General features: G+C 44.3%; 1 pseudogene across 1 annotated transcript; it reads left to right on the top strand.

Annotated features, from left to right (window-relative positions):
* On the top strand, positions 18,909–20,462 carry LOC102171923 (annotated as a pseudogene). Its single transcript, XR_001297012.2, has one exon. The product of XR_001297012.2 is annotated as an RNA-binding protein FUS pseudogene (transcript).

The following is a 20,827-nucleotide window of genomic DNA, read 5'->3' on the forward strand; positions in this document are numbered from 1 at the left end:
TTTAGTATGCTGTTTAGGGCTGGAGGAAGCACAAGGTGGAATCAAGATTGCCAGGAGAAATATCAAGAACCTCAGATATGCAGATGACACCACCTTTATGGCAGAAAATGAAGAAGAACTAAAGAGCCTCTTGATGAAAGTGAAAGTGGAGAGTGAAAAATTTGGCTTAAAGCTCAACATTCAGAAAATGAAGATCATGGCATCCAGTCCCATCACTTCATGGGAAATAGATGGGGAAACAGTGGAAACAGTGGCTGACTTTGTTTTCTCGGCTCCAAAATCACTGCAGATGGTGATTGCAGCCCTTAAATTAAAAGATGCTTACTCCTTGGAAGGAAAGTTATGACCAACCTAGACAGCATATTCAAAAGCAGAGACATTACTTTGCCAACAAAGGTCCGTCTAGTCAAGGCTATGGTTTTTCCGTGGTTATATATGGATGTGAGAGTAAGACTGTGAAGAAAGCTGAGCGCTGAAGAATTGATGCTTTTGAACTGTGATGTTGGAGAAGACTCTTGAGTATCCCTTGGACTGCAAGGAGATCCAATCAGTTCATCCTAAGCGAGATCAGTCCTGGTTGTTCATTGGAAAGATTGATATTGAAGCTGAAACTACAATACTTTGGCCACCTGATGCGAAAAGCTGACTCATTTGAAAAGACCTTGATGCTGGGAAACATTGAGGGCAGGAGGAGAAGGGGAAGATAGAAGACGAGATGGTTGGATGGCATCACCGACTCAATGGACATGGGTTTGGGTGGACTCCGAGAGTTGGTGATGGACAGGGAGGCCTGGCATGCTGCGGTTCATGGAGTCACAAAGAGTCAGACATGACTGAACTGAACTCAACTGAACTAGGTTGGTCATAGCTTTTCTTCCAAGAAACACGCATCTTTTACTTTCACAGCTGCAGTCAACATCTGCAGTGATTTTAAAGCCCCACAAAATAAAGTCAGCCACTGTTTCCATTGTTTCCCCATCTATTTCCCATGAAGTGATGGGACAAGATGCCATCCATGATCTTCGTTTTTTGAATGCTGAGCTTTAAGCCAGCTTTTTCACTCTCCTCTTTCACTTTCATCAAGAAGCTCTTTAGTTCTTCTTCACTTTCTGCCGTAAGGGTGGTATCATCTGCATATCTGAGGTTATTGATATTTCTTCTGGCAATCTTGATTCCAGCTTGTGCTTCCTCCAGCCTAGCATTTCTCATGATGTACTCTGCATATAAGTTAAATAAGCAGGGTGACAATATACAGCCTTGATGTCCTCCTTCCCCTATTTGGAACCAGTCTGTTGTTCCATGTCCAGTTCTAACTGTTGCTTCCTGACCTGCATACAAACTTCTCAGGAGACAGGTAATGTGCTCTAGTATTCCCATTGCTTTAAGAATTTCCCACAGTTTGTTGTGATCCACACAGTCAAAGGCTTTGGCATAGTCAATAAAGCAGAAGTAGATGTTTTTCTGGAACTCTCTTGCATTTTCCATGATCCAGCAGATGTTGGCAATTTGATCGCTGGTTCCTCTGCCTTTTCTAAAATCAGTTTGAACATCTGGAAGTTCAAGGTTCATGTATTGCTGAATCCTGGCTTGGAGAATTTTGAGCATTACTTTACTAGCATGTGAGACGAGTGTAATTGTGCAGTAGTTTGAGCATTCTTTGGCATTGCCTTTCTTTGGGATTGGAATGAAAACTGACCTTTTCCAGTCCTGTGGCCACTGCTGAGTTTTCCAAATTTGCTGGCATATTGAGTGCAGCACTTTCACAGCATCGTCTTAGGATTTGAAACAGCTCAACTGGGATTCCATCACCTCCACTAGCTTTGTTCCTAGTGATGCTTCCTGAGGCCCACATGACTTCACATTCTAGGATGCCTGGCTCTAAGTGAGAGATCACACCATCATGGCCATCTGGGTAACTAAGATCTTTTATGATCTGTGTATTCTCGCTACCTCCTCTTAATCTCTTCTGCTTCTGTTAGGTCCATACTGTTTCTGTCCTTTATTGTGCCCATCTTTGCATGAAATGTTCCCTTAGTATCTCTAATTTTCTTGAAGTGAGCTCTAGTCTTTCCCATTCTGTTGTTTTCCTCTGTTTCTTTGCATTGATCCCATACATAGAAAAGTGTTAAATTCCTTAACTTGAGACATCTGGTTTTTCTTAACTAACAATAATCTTTTGATGTTGGGACCACCTGCCCTTTGTGGCAAACAAACCTGACTTCTCCCCCACGTCTCTCATGTCCTTGGAGCAGTTTTCTCAGGCTCACTCTCCATGCTGTCTCCCAGGCTTGAAGTCCTAAAAACTCCCAGCAAATAAAACATAATTCTCAACTTTTCGGTTGTGACTAATTTTTAAATCAGCACTACTATTTCAACCTGTCGCAAGAGAAGGAACACAGGAAGTCCACACTTGCTGTTGAATGCTGCCTCCCAGAAGATGCACTAGCCATTTCCCATGAGGTCTGTGGTCAGAACTTGAGAAAAGGTCCCCATCTAACAGCAGTGAAAACTTGTGTGTGCCTTAGAAGAAGAAAATGACATCGGACTTGATGGGCCCAGAGTATTCTTTCTGCTGCTACTGTTATCCTACGTTCCCTCTTTCATCTTTTTTTTTTCTAGGATTAATTCTTCCCCAAACCAAGCATGTTGAGGAGAACTGTACTGTTCTGATGCATCCTGCTTGCCAAAGCTCTTTTTAAATTTTTTTTTTAATTTAAGTATAATATCTTTTATAATGTTTCATGTGTATAGCAAAGTGATTCAGTTATACATATACACAGACATATTAATATTAGTCACTCAGTCATGTCTGACTCTTTGTGACCCCAGATTCTTTTCCATTGGAGGTTATTACTTTGCCATAGTTCTTATTATCACCTCCTCTTAGATTTCTCACTGACAAGCTCAGAAGATCCCATACATCAATCAGGACTCTTGTCACCGACAACAGAAAATTTCACGTACAGAGATTTAAGCAAGGAAGGAAATTTGCTATCTCATGTAACAACATAGCTCAGATGTAGATTTAGTTCTGAAATTCACAGCTCAGATGATGTCATCAAAACTTTTCTTTTCTCCATCTCTTGGGCTCTTTCTATTCCCATATTAGCTTTATTCTTAGGCTCCACCTGTTAGGAGCTTAAGACAGAGACTCACATTATCATATCAAAGTCTTTCTGGGGCAGAGGGAGTTAGTGAGTCCAATTCCTACACAGATCAGTCAAAATTGCTGAGTGGGTTTTTCCTAGTTTCTGCTTAACCAGCCCAAACAGGTGCACATCCCTGAACCCACAACCGTCTCTCATGAGATCTGCCACTTTGATTGGGTAGACGGGTCACGTGATATTTCCTGGGCCTCGATGTGGAATTCTGCAGAGCCACGTGTACATTAAGTAGGGATAAGATGGATCCTCAAATTGGAACCATGTGCTGTTTCCTAAATGGGTGAGGAGGTGTTAGCACAGACGTAGACACTGACTACCCACTGTCACTTACCTTTATGTAAACCAGCCTCCAACAGCAGAGTTAAACATCTGCCTGGCCTCAACCTCCATCACCACCACCTTTGCCAGCTGACTTACTCCTCCTCCAGCCCCCGGAGTGATCTACTTGCCAGGACCAGATTTCCTCTCAGTAGTCGGTTTAATTCGAGATCAAATGGCCAGTTGAGCAATTCTCACCAGCAGAAACTAGCCAGACCTAATCCGTCATAGAGAGTGGATTGAAAAGAGCCTCATGTCATACTACTAAAGACCACTCCAGGGTGAATAGCAATACATCTTCATGCAACACTCTCAAAAGCAATCAATTCTTCAGCCCCTAATCTCACTACTCTCTGATTTCCATTTCCCCATGTTATTTTATGAGGCTTTGGTGAAAGACTGCCTCAGTTGTCTTTCCGAAGTCCGTGCATTGCTTCATCTTCCTGACTTGTAACTGTACCCAAGAAGGAAATGAAGTTATTAATCTGGCATGATTTATTCCGAGCAAATCCATCTAGTTTCTAAGACCACCACTTCCTTTTGTCAAGGGCTCACAAACCATCCTCTTAATAATCCATTCTAGAATTTCACTCAGGATTGACATTAAGCTCGTAGGTCTATAGTGTGCACAATCCCCTTTCCCCCTTTTCAAAAGCCAGGGCTGCGCATGTCAGCCTCCTGTCTCTCAGCACCTCCTCCTTTTTTATGAGCGGCAGCTAATGGAGGATTTGCCTAATGTCTCTTAATGAGCCAGGATTAGAAGTCAGCAGACCGTGAGGGCCCAGCCTTTTGCTTCTCCTTTATGATTTCCCCACCCTGTTTCAGACCGTGAGGGCCCAGCCTTTTGCTTCTCCTTTATGATTTCCCCACCCTGTTTTTCCCTGAGATGAGAGCTCTGCTCCAGAACTGCCAGACCCAAGATCTCTCAACAGGAACTGGCCTCTCTGCCCTCTCTCTTTGAGGTGCCTCTGCCAGGGTGTTTGTGCAGGGGTTGAGTGGGGGCACTGTGCCCAGGGCAGTCCTAATCTCCAGGAGAAACGGTCCATGTCACTGTTGCTGCAGTAGCTGATTAGCACTTCCCCCGTTCGTTTATGAATTGACTGTCATGAACTGGTTTCACCTGGAGGCCCTCTGAGCCTGTGAAAGAACTAGGGGTGGGGAGGTTAGGATCACATCTGTGGAAAGGGCAGGTTGGAACTACCTGGTAAGCCCCACCATATAGGCACCCACATTCTCCTGAAAACCTACTCTCTCTGAGTCAGTTTAATTCAGTGAACTGCCTTCCTTTTAGCTTTCTTTCCATTTTCTTATGTGGATACCTTTACCTTTAAATAGCAGCTCTGGGGCCTTTCTTGGTGGTCCAGCAGTTAAGACCTTGCCTTCCAATGCGGCTTCCAGCTCTGGTCAGGGAGCTAAAATCACACATGCCTCGTGGCCAAAAAACCAAAATGTAAAACTGAAGCAACAGTGTAACAAATTCAATAGAGACTTTTAAAATGGTCTACATTAAAACAAAAAAAAGTAAAATAAATATTAGCCTAATTTCCATTTCACATTTTAAAATCTCAGCTAACTTAGCATAAGCTAATTAGAAAATCCACATTTAGAGCTCAACTACCCCAAAACTGGGGCTTTTTTGATAGCTCAGTTGGTAAAGAACCAACCTGCAACGAGGGCACCCTGGTTCAATTCCTGGGTCGGGAAGATCCCCCCTGGAGAAGGGATAGGCTCCCCTCTCCAGTATTGTTGGGCTTCCCTGGTGGCTCAGCTAGTAAAGAATCTGCCAGCAGTGCAGGAGACCTGGATTGGATCCCTGGGTTGGGAAGATCCCTGGAGAGGGGAAAGGCTACCCACTCCAGTATTCTGGCCTGGAGAATTTCATGGACTGTGTAGCCCTTGGGGTCGCAAAGAGTCAGACAAGACCGAGCGCAACTTCCACGTTCAGTTTTTTTTCACCCCAAAATCAGAGTAGCATTAGAGCTATGTCTGGGCAGAACAGGTATCCAAAGTGGTGTCAAGTACTTCATAGGGATAGCTTTGTAATATCCATGAGCATTTAGAATCAGAGTGATGTAATTAGGTTTTATTTGAGATTTTTCTTAGGATTTAAAAGGAAAGAAGGGGGAAATCAATATATTACCTTGCTATGAAGTAAAAATAAGTGAATCACCTGCCTGTTTCAATTTATCCTTTGAACTGAGAAGAATAATATTCGCTTCTCTGGATGATTATTTTACATCATGCATAGACACTGTGCTAATTTTTAAAGGCTGAATTTAATATTTCCACAAAATAGAGAAACCATTTTTCACTTCTGACTCACAATATAATTGAGTGTAGAAATGACACATAAAAGTTGTAGGTGACCTTTTCTACCAATCTGTACATTTTTAACAGCTCGTTTACTTTGTGCCCCAGTGTGGATCTTATGAGAAAGAAAAAGTACCTTACAAGAAACAGCACCACCACCAACAAAGCAACAGACCAAGATAAAAATTCTTCCTCTCTTCATATGGTGGGGGAGGAAGCACAGTTTTTGAAGGAAGGGGGTACAAAAGTTTGAAGGGACCCAGTTTGCCAAAGCACCCTAACAGTGGGTAAACTGAGGCAGGCCATTAACATCTCCAATCTAACCATACATAACATGGGTGTGACAGCACGCACTTAATGTACTACTCAGCTGTTGCTGTGACACTCTTCTGTACCAAACCTTCCCTAATTCCTCATAGCTCACAGCACAGTATTTTATTTCACACTCAGGAGTCTATAAATCAGCTGAGATTCTGCTGCTCTGAGCTGGCCACAGGTAGGCTCAGCTGGACTTCAGACTTGAACAAGATGGAGGTTTGCCGTCTGTGATTTCCTCCTGGGGTACAGGGCACACTGATGTCATGGAAGGGGTCAGAATCTCAAGGGGTGTAAAGTGAAACACGTGTGTTCTCTCATAGGCAGTGCCTACAGGGAACATTGGCACTTCTATGCCCAGTTCATGGACCAAAGCAAGGTTTTTGGCCAAGTCTGATATCAATGGGATGAAGTATATTCCACCCATAGCAAATATGGCAAGGAAGGAGAACATGAGCAAATGTTTCAATCTGTCCCACTCTACATGGTTCTTATAAGGATGTTCAAATGAGTTAAGGTTTATAAAGCACAAGAACATAATAGACATGCAAAAATGTGGTAGCTATTACTGGCCATCTAATTATGTGATTAAAGGATCTTAAAATTATCAACACATTTTTCAACCCTGATTCCAATGAGCCCTTACAGACTGGCATGTTAATCACTTGATACTCAGCCACAAAGTGAGGGATCCTTTGCCAGAAGTGTTTTGCCCATTTGACATCATATATATATCAATACTCAGGATTTGGCCAAGACACAAACAGAAGAATGTGTCTGGAATTGGCATCACTTAGTCACAAGTGGAATCAACTTGTTTCCACTTTTTACACTTATCTGGGCAGATAAGAACAGGCAGCTGCCCTCTCTTCGGTCAGCTGGTGAAACTGTTGCAAGCTCTGTTACTGAGTGAAGGAATCAGTGCAAATTGTTAAGATTTTTGGAGTGTCTGGCAGAGTTGCTAGTAGTTGAGATTCAGGACCTGCTTTTGTTGAGTTGGCGCTTTCAGTCTGCTTTTTAAGTCTCAATGCTGTTTCCTACTTGAGAACAAAGGATTAGTTTGGAAAACATATTTTTATAGTTTAAAAAACTCATAAAATATTCTGAGCAGGCAGCCCTGAGATCCTGCCCAACTCTGGCTCATTTCTCTCACTGAGTTGTAAGTACAACTCTTAATCTTACCATACCTACCTCTTCTCAACCCTTAAGTAAGAGGACTGGCTTGGAAAACCTTTGCTATCTCTTCCAAATCAAACCTTCTATGGTACTAACCTAATTCCCACTTAAATTGGAAAGAGCCTCAGCAGAGACTTGGCTCAGATGCAGAGATGACATCAGTTGTCAGGGACACCCACAGACAAAATCTCGGTGAAGCATTCGATCTAAGGGGGTTTTGTTGCAACTGAAAACCTGTGCCATTACGGGTATCTTTTCCCTCTTCTCCACCACCAACACCCAGCCTCCCACACTCACTTCCTCTGTGGTCACTGGGTCCAGGCTCACACCTGAACATGGCCGGGCCTCCTGACGTCACTTCTGCCCCAGTCCAATCTGTTCTCCTCCCGGCATCCAGAGCGCTATCTGTAAAATCAAAATCAGACCACCCTTACTTTGGGGACTCAATGTCCTTTTCTTACTCTTAGAAGAAAATCTCAAGCTCTTCCATGGACTTTCAGGCCCATAGCCGCTGGTCCCTGTGTACCCCTCCCCACGGACTCCTCCTCAGTCCTCTCCCCTCATTCCCTGTGTCCCAGCCACACAGGCGTTCTTTGGGTCCTTGATCAAACCGAACTCACTCCCCACATCCTTTCACCCACCACTCTCTCTGTCTGGACATTCCCCCAGATTGTGGGTCTCAGCTCCAACATTGCCTTCTCAGAGAACTTTTCTGAACATCCCGTCCAACGTGGGCCCTCTCCACCTCCAGTCTCTATTTATCATAGTACATTTTTTAGATGCTTTATCATTGTGTGAAGTGCTCTTGTTTATTTGCCTGCTTGCTTTTTACCCTACACAGGTGCCCAGGCTCTGACTGGTCCCTGCTGTGTTCTCAACAGCTAAGATATCGTCTGGAACATAGTCAGGACTCCATAAACATTTTAAATCAGTGGTGGACGTTACGAGGTGAGCTGGTGCACGCTTTGTCTCACCAACTCAGAGATGGGGAGAACATGTCTCCCAGTGGCCCTTTCAGTGGTTGGGACTGTGTTCTCCCTGGAAGAATAAAGGAAAAGTTGTAAAACCAAGTATCTCTAGCTCATGAGGTGGGTGCAGACTCCAGAAAGTTTTGAAAGGAAGTAGACTTCACTGAGGTCAACACTCAGATCACTCAAGGTCAGGATGACTTTCTTGACGCAAGAAAGAGGAAGATGCAGGGTCAAAAAGGATCAAAGCAGTGAGTATAAAGAGAATCACGAGCTGGCCCTGGGTGTGACCATGGCTTAGACAGAGAGAGAGAATTTCTCTCTCTCAGATTTGAGTTTCTTGTCAGTGAAATGGGAATTGTGGCAATGATTGTCACCCACGGGGCTTATTGAAAGAACTAGATCAAATTGATGAGAAAAAGTTCTAGTATGTAATATGCACTCAAGAAATAATAGTCTCCTTACCTCATTTTCAGAAATCACATCAGTGATGATGCTTTTGGCATAAGTGAACCCCTAACTAAAATGAGTTTGCACAGCATGAGCTTATTTTCCTCACATAACCTGATATTGGAGAAGGTGGTCCAGGACCCAGCCCCCCAGGTAGATGTGCATGAGGTTCTGTCCACTGTCCCCACACAGGGACAAACCATCGCTCTGGCTTCCATCATCCTATCTCCCAGGGCAACAGCTGAAGGATGCAGGAAAAGGCAGGGAAGGGACTTCTCTCCTCTCTTGCTGTGTCTGTGTGTGTGTCAGAACAGAACCTTGCATGTGTCTTTTCTCCCTTTGATGTCTTCCCTCCCTCCTTCACCTGCTCTGCTCCCTAGAGGCTTATCTTCCTGGACCTGGGTAGCTTCCCTTGGCCTCTGTCTTTCAGCCGCATTTGGCTCCCTCTCCACTGTGTCCCACTTCCAGTGGGCTGCGTACCTCAACCAAAGGCCACAGCTCCTGTTGGGTGGCCCTTTTGCCCCATGAGAGCCAGTCTCTCTGGGTTCTGGAGACCTTTTCGTATACTCCCTTGCAATCTCTGAGTGGTAATGACTCCCCATGACTCAATCCTACAGTGAGACCCCTTAACCATCCTTTGTAAGCATCCCTTAATCCTTACCCAGCTTGGATCTCTGTAAATAGCACTTTATTAAAATCTTCTTAATTACCCTGTCGGAATGAGTCATCTATTTCCTGCTGGGACCCTGACCTGGACAGGAAGAATCATTTCTCTCAGAAGTTGACCAAGGCTCCCATCCCTCCTCCCACCTACCCCAACTGAAAAAAAAAAAAATCTTTTCTCCAGACCTCACTCTAGGATTGGATCACACAATAAAGCCTGGGAAAGCAAGTATCTGACATTTCCCAATAATCACCTTGGGATGAATCACTAATGATGTCTGCCTCAAGGGTACTCCTGAAGAAGGCAACGGCAACCCACTCCAGTACTCTTGCATGGAAAATCCCATGGATGGAGGAGCCTGGTAGGCTGCAGTCCATGGGGTCGCGAAGGGTTGGACACGACTGAAGCGACTTAGCAGTAGCAGCAGCAAGGGTACTCCAGCTCCTTACCAAAAGAAGAAATAATGTCATGGGCAGAGTACGACAGAAAGGCCCATCAGGTGGCCGTAAGCCCAGTTTTGTGGCAGCCAGCAGGAACTCGTATGGCTCACAATTTGCCAGCAATCACTGTGGTTATGGTGGTGGTGAGCAGCAAGAAACTATTCCAAAGGAAGACCAGGGAACATGTCAGAAGGCTGCCAGCCACTTGCTGTAGGCTTATGGATGTCCCCTCACACCAACAGCAATAGTGAGAGGAGATGTTAACAGGGGAGAGGGACTTTCAGATCCTCACGAGCAAGCTTTGCTCTTCAAAAGTGAAAGTGAAAGTTATTCAGTCATGTCCGACTCTTTGCAACCCCATGGACTATACAGTCCATGGAATTTTCCAGGCCAGAATACTGGCATGGGTAGTCATTCCCTTCTCCAGGGGATCTTCCCAACCCAGGGATCGAACCCAAGTCTCCTGCATTGCAGGTGGGTTCTTTACCAGCTGAGCCACCAGGGAAGCCCAAGAATACTGGGGTGGGTAGCCTATACACTCCATGGAATTCTCCAGGCCAGAATATTGGAGTGAATAGCTGTTCCCTTCTCCAGGGGATCTTCCTGACCCAGGAGCTGAACTGGGGTCTCCTGCATTGCAGGCAGATTCTTTACCAGCTGAGCTACCCAGAGAAGCCCCACTTTTCAAACTACAGCCAAAAAGGGAAGTGTGCTGTTACTTTGCCCCAGACTCTCTTATTTGGGTTCCCACACAGACAAAATAAAAAATCCCTGGGCCAGAGGTGGAGAGTGCATCACCTGCGTTTCACACACAACATATGAGTAACTCTTAATCAGCCTGAGCTGATGGAGACACCGGAGATAAACTGGGACCTGGAGGGAATATTCAGATGGTCATCTATTTTGATCAGGTGCATCACACAGTGTTACATTTCTTCTTCTTCTTTTTTTTTTTTTTTTTTTTGAATCGCCAGCATTAAAATATCACCCTGTCCTCTGCCTTAATAAGTACTTTTGTTGTTTGTTTTGTGTTTTAGGTTTGCATATCTTTGCTTTGTTTTAGAAAAAAAAAAAAAGAGTCCTGGCTTTTGAGTGAGTGAGGGCTTGGTCAGGTCCGACTCTGTGACCTCATAGATGGTAGCCCACCAGGCTCTTCTGTCCAAGGAATTTTCCAGGCAGGAATACTGGAGTGGGTTGCCATTTCCTACTCCAGCAAATCTTTACGGCCCAGGGATGGAACCTACATCTCCTGTATTGACAGGTGGATTCTTTATCACTGCACCACCTAGGAAGCCCATAGCGGAAACGAAGAGAAAAGATCCTAAGGTAAAATAGGATGTATTCAGCCACTGAGTATACATGTTATCTGTCCAGCCGCCATGAGTGTTGCATGCAATTTTGATTTCCATGGCTCTTCCTTTGTTCGTAAGCCACTTACGACAGCAACCAAGATTGCAGAACATACACAATGTGAGACATATGTTTACCTTGTGTATTTGGTGCGTCACCTACTAGAATGCAAAGGCAGGGATTTCTGACTGTCACGCCCCCTGCTGTATCTTCAATACCTAGAATGGTGGCTCAAACATAGTAGGTGCTCAGTAAACATGCTTTTGAACTGTGCTGTTGGAGAAGACTCTTGAGAGTCCCTTGGACTGCAAGGAGATCCAGCCAGTCCATTCTGAAGGAGATCAGCCCTGGGATTTCTTTGGAAGGATGATGCTAAAGCTGAAACTCCAGTACTTTGGCCCCCTCATGCGAAGAGCTGACTCACTGGAAAAGATTCTGATGCTGGGAGGGATTGGGGGCAGGAGGAGAAGGGGACGACAGAGGATGAGGTGGTTGGATGGCATCACTGACTTGATGGATGTGAGTCTGAGTGACCCCCAGGAGTTGGTGATGGACAGGGAGGCCTGGCGTGCTGCAATTCATGGGGTCGCAAAGAGTCGGACACGACTGAGCGACTGAACTGAGCTGAACTGAACTGAAACATTTGTTGACTATAGGATTGTGTTTGTGGATGTGTGAATGGCTATAGGTAACATCTGACATTGACTGTTGCCTGGAGTTTGGGCAATAGCTCTCTCACCATCTCACTCCACTCTTTACCAGAGAAGATGCTCAGACTGTCCAGTGAATAAGTAAGAAGGCCGGGGTTCTTTTGGAAATTCTCATATGCCTGAGGTCTCTCAAGTCCCCAGATGGAGAGATCTAGCCAGAGTCTTCCATATTTTGATAACTCTCAGATGTCTCAGAGTGATGGCTGAGCAGGTAAATATATAGCTGTGAGCAAAGAAGGTATCTTAGAATAGCCCTCTGGAACATTACCTTCTACTGGTTCAGAGGGTGTGATTTCTGTTGACAAGGATCTGGAAGCAAGTATCTGGTCAAATATGACCACCATATTTGGCAAAACTCTGAGGCAGATGATTGATCCGTTTTTGTTTTTGTTTTCCAGATAGTGGCAGTGTTTCAAAGACTAAGTCAAGGAGTAAAGCCCAGTAAGAACTGCTCATTATGGGTGACAAAAGGAAGCCAGGATGAAGAAGAGAAGCCTCTAGCCTTTCATACCACTGGTAAAGAATCTGCCTCCACTGCGGGAGACCCAGGTATGATTCCCGGGTCGAGAAGATCCCTGGAAGTGAATGGCAACTCACTCCAGTATTCTTGCCTGGAAAATCCCATGAACAGAGGAGCCTGGTGGGCTACAGTCCATGAGGTCACCAAGAGTCGGATATGATTGAGAGACCATCACTTCCACCACTGACCTCAGGAAGACTGGTCAATGCAGTTTCATAACCACTTGCAGGGTCCTGCCTTCACATACTCCCTGCCTTGGTGAACACACCGTATTGCATCATTCAGAACGCAAAGGTGTTGCTCTCAAATGCTCTCATTGGAAGCATCCTTCATGTCTGTTACCCCAGATGCCTCTTCCTGGTCTATGCCACCCTCTGGGAGTTCGTGCATTGTACAGCAACAATCACTTAGGTGAAACCCAAAGCTAGGCATCTGACAAGATGACCCCAATATCCACCAAAAGCTTGGCTATAAATTTCTACTCTTTTTTTATTATATCAAAGATTCTCAAATTATTTGTCTCATGACCTCTTTACACTCTTAAAAATTAAGAACTCAAAGGTTCTTTCTTAATATTGGTTAGATGTGACAATATTTACAGAATTAGCAAATAAGATTGAGAAGTCCTTAAAACAGTAATTTTAAATCTGTATCAGAATAACCAAGATAAACCATCATATGTTAATACAAATAAGGCATTTTTAATGAAAGGTAATATTCGGCAAAACAAAACAAAAACAATGAGAAGAGTAGGATTGTTTTATGTTTTAACAAATTCATTTAAACTTCAGTTTAATACCCCCAAAAAATGGCTGAATTCACATGGCTGCTTCTGCATTTTATGTAATGTGATATCACATACCTTGCAGATTCTGGAAAGTCCCACTGTATACTCACGAGAGAATGAAATTTAGAAAGAAAAAAAAAAAAAAACCTCTTAGTATGATTATGAGCGTCATATTGACCAATTTTCATTCATTCTTTTGAGTCTATTGTCTCCCTTCTCACTGAGGCTCTGAGCCAAAGGAATGGATGATCTTCTCTGGTGGAGGAGTAGAAAAATTCATTCTTCATGGTGACTACAGCACTCAGGACACAGAGACATAGCTTTCCATATCGTGACATTCTAGAGTCCATTCAATGTTAGTCTTCAGCATACTTCATCCTTGAAATCACTTTTGCCAGTGGTGGAGTGAGGGTAGGAACAATGGATATACCACTCTATCAAGAGCTGACCTTCCAGGAATTCCCTGGCAGTCCAGAGGTTAGGATTCTGCGCTCTCACTGCCAAGGGCCTGGGTTTAATCCCTGATCAGGGAATTAAGATCCTGCATGCCACAGGGCATGGCCAAAATAATAATAATTAATTAATTTTTAAAAAGAAAGCGGAACTCCAGGTTATAAGGGCAAGCTGCAGCACAATTGGGTTTCCCTGTCTCCCAATCTGCCCGGACCACAGGTGAAATAATAACATTGTATGAAATCAGGCAACCTACAGGGGAGCTGGCATCCAAAAGTATCCACTTCAACCTGAAGATAAGGTATTTTTCAGGATTGTATTCCTTTCAGAAATGATACAGAAGAAAACAACTCTGCTGATACTTGTTTCTTCATAACAATTCATCAGAAGCCTGCAGCAAGTAGCTGGCATCAGGAGAGTACCATTTCAACCCCAAGGCAAAGTATTTTTAAGGGCTGTACTACTGTCAGACTCTGTGTGACTGGACCCCACCAGGCTCCTCTGTCTATGGGATTCTCCAAGCAAGAATACCGGAGTGAGTTGCCATGCCCTCCTCCAGGAGATCTGACCTGCTCAGGGATTGAACGCACGTCTCTTGCATCTCCTGCATCGGCAGGCGGGTCCTTTACCAGCTGAGCCATCAGGGATTCCCTTCTTCTTTCAGAAATGATACCACAGAAAGCAGAAGGGCAGGCAGAGGATGCTTCATTTTAAGAATTGACCAGAAGTTTTCAACATTACGCATTTAGGGAGTGTCACTCTCCATTCACGCCTCTTTAATGTGGAGAGGGAAGAGGAGGCTCCCTCAGAAGTGTGCTTAAAGCTTCTCTGCTTACCTTAAAATGGAATTTCACAGAGTTTCGAGGGACTCAGAGTGTCCCCAGCCTCCAAATGGCCACAATCCAGCTTTGTGATTTAGGAGAGGAAGTAGCTGCTTGCAGAGACCCTGAGTCAATCCTGCTTCCCACAACTATCTGCCTAATTAGAAAATTCATTTTTTAAAATATCTGTTATTGAACTTCCCTGATAGTCCGGTGGTTAAGACTCCATTCTTCCACTGCAGGACGCACAGATTCAATCCCTGGTCAGGAAAGTTCTACAAGCTGTTTGGTGCAGCCAAAAGCAAAAAATAAAATAAAAAATAAATTATCTTTTATTCACATAAAACAAAATTATGATGAATATTCTTATAGTTAAACTTTTGCGCACATTTATGACTGTTTATAATAGTAGTCCTAGCTCCATTAACGAAGAAAAGGAAATGGTCCAGCCAAAGAGAATGATCTAAGTTCACAGTGTGAAAATAGCAAGTGTGTGTGAACTGCTTAAGGCAGGCCTGAGATATGGCAGGTTCTCAACAAAACACTATTTGTTTATTGCAACCATAATGTGCTGATCTGGGTCATACGCAGGTATTTTTAAAGATGGGCGAAATAAAAGGAAATGCCATTGAAACCGGTCCACAATATACTATGAAATGGGCTTCCCACATGGCTAAGATGGTGAAGAATCCACCTGCAATGCAGGAGACCTGGGTTCAGTCCCTGGGTGAAGAAGGTACCCTGGAGAAGGAAATGACTTCCCACTTCAACATTCTTGCCCAGAGAATTCGATGGACAGAGGAACCTGGTGGGCTACCATCCATGGAGTCACAAAGACTCGGACACAACTGAGCAACTAATACTTATCAGTTCATTTCAGCCACTCAGTCGTGTCCGACTCTATGTGACCCCATGGACTGCAGCAGCACCAGACTTCCCTGTCCATCACCAACTCCGAAACTCGCTCAGACTCATGTCCATCGAGTTGGTGATGCCATCCAACCATCTCATCCTCTATTGTCCCCTTCTCTTCCTGCCTCCAATCCTTCTCAGCATCAGGATCTTTTCCAATGAGTCAGTTGTTCCCATCAGGTGGCCAAACTATTGGAATTTCAGCTTCAGCAGCAGTCCTTCCAATAAATACTCAGGACTGATTTCCTTTACTGGCTGGATCTCTTTACTATCCAAGGGACTCTCAGGAGTCTTCTCCAACACCACAGATCAAAAGCATCAATTCTTCTGTGCTCAGCTTTCTTTATGGTCCAACTCTCACATCCATACATGACTACTGGAAAAACCATAGCTTTGAGTAGACGGAGCTTTGTGGGCAAAGTAATGTCTCTGTTTTTAATATGCTGTCTAGGTTGATCATAGTTTTTCTTCCAAGGAGCAAGAGTCTTTTAATTTCATGACTGCAGTCACCATCTGCAGTGATTTTGGAGCCCAAGGAAATAAAGTCTCTCACTGCTTCCATTGTTTCCCAATCTATTTGCCATGAAGTGATGAGACCAGATGCCATGATCTTCTTTTTTTGAATGTTGAGTTTTAAGCCAACATTTTCACTCTCTTCTTTCACTTTCATCAAGGGGCTCTTTAGTTATTCTTCACTTTCTGCCATAAGGGTGGTGTCATCTGCATATCTGAGGTTATTGATATTTCTCCCAGCAATCTTGATTCCAGCTTGTGCTTCATCCAGCCTGGCATTTCACATGATGCGCTCTGCATAAAAGTTAAATCAGCAGGGTGACAATATACAGCTTTGATGTACTCCTTTCCCAAATTGGAATCAGTCTGTTGTTGCATATCCAGTTCTAACTGTGGCCTCTTGACCTGCATACAGATTTCTCAGGAGGCAGGTAAGGTGGTCTGGTATTCCCATCTCTTTAAGAATTTTCCACTAGGAAGTAAAAATAATCATTCCAAAATACTATGTGCTTTGTGATCTCATTTGGTTTTGAATATGCTAAAAACATTACAGTTTTGTGTTTTTTTTTCTTCTAGTAATTTTATATATACTTTTGTAACTTTTTAATAAAAACTTCCTATCACATAAAAATATCCTGCTATTTTTTCAATTAAAAAGAATCATAGATCTTAATTTTAAAAATCTGAAAAAAACGAAGATACAACAAATTTGAAAGAATTTTACAGTAAACATCCATACACCTAAGCCTAGACTCTATCATTAATATTGTATATACAGTGTACTTGTTTGTCTCATATCTATGCATTTACCATCCTCTATTCAACAAGAAGATCAACCCAGTCCATCCTAAAGGAAATCAGTCCTCAATATTCATTGGAAGGACTGATGCTGAAGCTCCAATACTTTGGGCACCTGATGCAAAGAACTGACTCATTGAAAAAGACCCTGATGCTGGGAAAGATTGAAGACAGGAGGAGAAGGGGAAGACAGAGGATGAGATGGTTGGATGGCATCACCGACTCAATGGACGACTTTGAGTAAACTCCGGGAGTCGGTGATGGACAAGGGAAGCCTGACTTGCTGCAGTCCAGGGGGTCACAGAGTCAGACACGACTGAGCGACTGAACTGAACTGATTCATCAACAATCTATCTAGTTTTTAAAATTTTTTCAAAGTAATTGCCGACAATGCAATGCATTTCAAATAATTCAGCAGGGAGATGGTTAATTAGACTTCTGTATTTTTAAGTTTCTTACTTTGAGGTAAAATTTATATACAATGAAATTCAAATCTTAAGTATACAATTAGTAAGTCTTGAAAAATACCAACATTCATGCAGCCCTCTATAAAAATTTCATTTCTGATTAATTTTGTTAAAATGTTTTCCAGAAGTGAAGCCCATTGATTTTAAAAGGAAGGAAAGTGTTCTACATTCAAGTATTTAATTTGCCAATGTTACTAAAGTTTTCTGCCTTTCAGGCTCCCTCCTTCAAATAAAATGCTATGACCCCAAAGAGAGGTGGTACTTGGACCCTTCTTGGTAGCTTTAGTTGCGATCAAGGCTCCAATGAGGCACGAGGTGGCTTGGAAATGGAGTTGATCAAACTGGACAAACCCGTGGTTTTATCCAAGAGTGTTTCTGAAGGCAACCTGTAGATTTTCAGCAGAGAATCCTTTCCCCCATCCCCTCCGGAATGTCAGTTGTACTAGTAAAGAAGGACAGAAGTAGGATCTCATAGAAAGTCAAGAAGCATAAAAGGAGCGGTCTCTCCTCCAGCCCCACCTGCTAACAATCCTGGTGATTCGGGGTGAGGAAGACCAGAGTCAAGTCTGTACTCTGCTGCTGACCCGATAGGCAACCATGGCCAGATCTAGACATTCGCTGAGTCCATTTCCTCACTTACCAAGTGGGAGTCATCATAGTACCAACTTCCTAGAGCTTTGTCAGCGCTAAGTGAGATAATATACCTAAAAGCCTTTAGCACACTCCCTCATGCTCAATAAATGTCAGCTCCGATTATATTTATTTGCCAGAGTCAAAGGGGAAAATGAGTTATTTTCATGCTTAAGACTACTAAATACTTTATTTCATGCTTGGTATTTCTGTAGCACTTCCACAATTTCCTTCTTATTCTAGAAAATTCAAGCACCTGGCAAATTTCCTATTTTGGAAACCTACTTTAATCAAACTTTTCTTTTAGCCTGAAGTCTACAGTATTTGAGGTTCAGAAGTTCATCGTGTCTATTTTTATCTTCAGTTGGTCTGATAGCTGTTTTCTAATAGGAACTTTCTGGGAAAGAATAAGAAGATTATAACAATACTATTCTAAAATAAACTGTAGGGACTAAATATATAGCCCACTTTATTTAAGAAAGATATCTATATTCCAGAAATGGAACATTATGGTAATAATCCTTAATGGTTTTTGAGAATAAGAATCTATGGATTCATCTTTCATGTTTAGGTTTGTTTTTAACTTAAAAATCCAGTGAACTATAGATAGGGCCTCTTCCAAGTATTGTGTGTCTATGTGACGCTTAAGAACAGAATTACTGAGTTACCTATTAGGTAGAATGATACTGGAATAAAATTAGATGAGAAGTCACTTTGCACTTTTATCCAAGTTAGAACTATAAGATGCCTCAGAGAAGCTCCATAACATAAACGGTAATAAATATGCCCAATAAATATCTATGTAGATGCAGTAATAGAACATTTCTGGCAGTTTTGACTTCCAGTATTCTACTCTGGGGTACCCAAAGGCACGCTGTTATTACAAGACTAGTGTGTCAGTTTGGGATTTGGAACATCTGACCTTTGGTTACCTAATAGATCTGTGTCCACTGGACCCCCACTGTGACCCCCAAGTTGGCCAGTTGAATTCTGTATGAAGATTCCATTTTCTCCCAGCCAATACATTTTGTCTTCAACCAATTCTGTTTTAGGTTTCTCATTTTAGAAATTAAGGAGTCCTCGAGGCGTCGGTGCTCTGTAGTGTTAGAACCTTGTTGCTTGTCGGCCTGTGGCGTGTGCGCGGACATGGCCTCAAACATCTATACCCAACAAGCAACCCAAAGCTATGGGGCCTACCCAACTCAGCCTGAGCAGGGCTACTCCCAGCAGAGCAATCAGCCTTATGGGCAGCAGAGTTATGGTGGCTACGGCCAGTCTGCAGACACTTTGGGCTATGGCCAGAGCAGCTACCATAGTTCGTACGGACAGACCCAGAACAGCTATGGCACACAGTCAGCTCCCCAGGGATATGGCTCAGCTGGTGGCTATGGCAGTAGCCAGAGTTCTCAGTCGTCTTAGAGGCAACAGTCTTCGTACCCTGGCTATGGCCAGCAGCCAGCTCCTAGCAGCACCTCAGGAAGTTATGGTAGCAGTTCTCAAAGCAGTGGCTATGGGCAGTCCCAGGGTGGAGGCTGTGGCCAGCAGTCTGGCTATGGTGGGCAGCAGCAAGGCTATGGGCAGCAGCAGAGCTATAACCCGCCTCAGGGCTACGGGCAGCAGAACCAGTGCAGCAGTGGCAGCGGCGGCGGAGGGGGTGGCGGAGGGAGCTACGGCCAAGATCAGCCCTCCATGAGCAGTGGTGGCGGCGGCGGTGGTTATGGCAACCAGGACCAGGGTGGTGGCTATGGGGGAGGCCAGCAGGACCATGGGGGCCGTGGCCGGGGTGGTGGTGCTGGTTACAACCGCAGCAGCGGTGGCTATGAACCCAGAGGTCGTGGAGGTGGCCGTGGAGGCAGCGGCGGCATGGGCAGAAGTGACCGTGGTGGCTTCAATAAATTTGGTGGCCCTCGGGACCAAGGATCATGTCATGCCTCTGAACAGGATAATTCAGACAACAACACCGTCTTCGTGCAAAGGCTGGGCGAGCATGTTACAATTGAGTCTGTAGCTGATTACTTCAAGCAGATTGGTATCATTAACACAAATAAGAAAACAGGACAGCCCATGATAATCTGTACACAGACAAGGAAACAGGCAAGCTGAAGGGAGAGGCCACGGTATCATTTGATGACTCACCTTCCGCCAAAGCAGCTATTGACTGGTTTGATGGTAAAGAGTTCTCTGGGAATCCTATCAAGGTCTCATTCGCTACTCGGTGAGCAGACTTCAGTCGGGGTGGTGGCAATGGTTGTGGAGGCCGAGGGCAAGGAGGACCTCTGGGCCGTGGAGGCTATGGAGGTGGCGGCAGCGGCAGTGGTGGCCGAGGAGGATTCCCCAGTGGCGGCGGCGGCGGCGGAGGACAGCAGCGAGCAGGGGACTGGAAGTGTCCTAATCCTACCTGTGAGAACGTGAACTTCTCTTGGAGGAATGAATGTAACCAGTGTAAGGCCCCTAAACTAGATGGCCCAGGAGGGGGTCCAGGAGGCTCTCATATGGGGGGTAACTATGGAGATGATCGTCGTGGTGGCAGAGGAGGCTATGATCGGGGTGGCTACTGAGGCCGAGGGGGCGACTGTGGGGGCTTCAGAGGGGGCCGGGGTGGTGGGGACAGAGGTGGTTTCAGCCCTGGCAAGATGGACTCCAGGGGTGAGCACAGACAGGATCGCAGGGAGAGGCCGTACTACCCTGGCTCCTGAGGCCTTGGAGCAGCTTTCTTCCTGTACCAGTGTTACGACCCTCATTATTTTGTAAACTTCCGCCTCCTGATCACCCAGGGGTTTTTTGTGTCCAACTATGTAACTGTAACCATTCCTCTGGTTCCCATTAAAAACCATCATTTTAGTTAAATTTTCTTCCTTTTCCCCCTCTTCACTCTCCTGGAACATGAATGTCCAGGTCAAGAACGTGGGGAGTGTTTCCTCTATTCAGATCAACCAACCTGCCTTGTGGGAACTGGAATAAATTTGTTTGTTCCCACTCAGCAGGAACTAGAATAAAGTGTTTGATCCTTGGTTCATGGGGGGAAAAAAAAAAAAGAAAGAAATTAAGGTGATTCGGTGGT

Source organism: Capra hircus, chromosome 21 (assembly GCF_001704415.2).
Source record: "Capra hircus breed San Clemente chromosome 21, ASM170441v1, whole genome shotgun sequence".
NCBI classification, from domain to species: Eukaryota; Metazoa; Chordata; class Mammalia; order Artiodactyla; family Bovidae; genus Capra; species Capra hircus.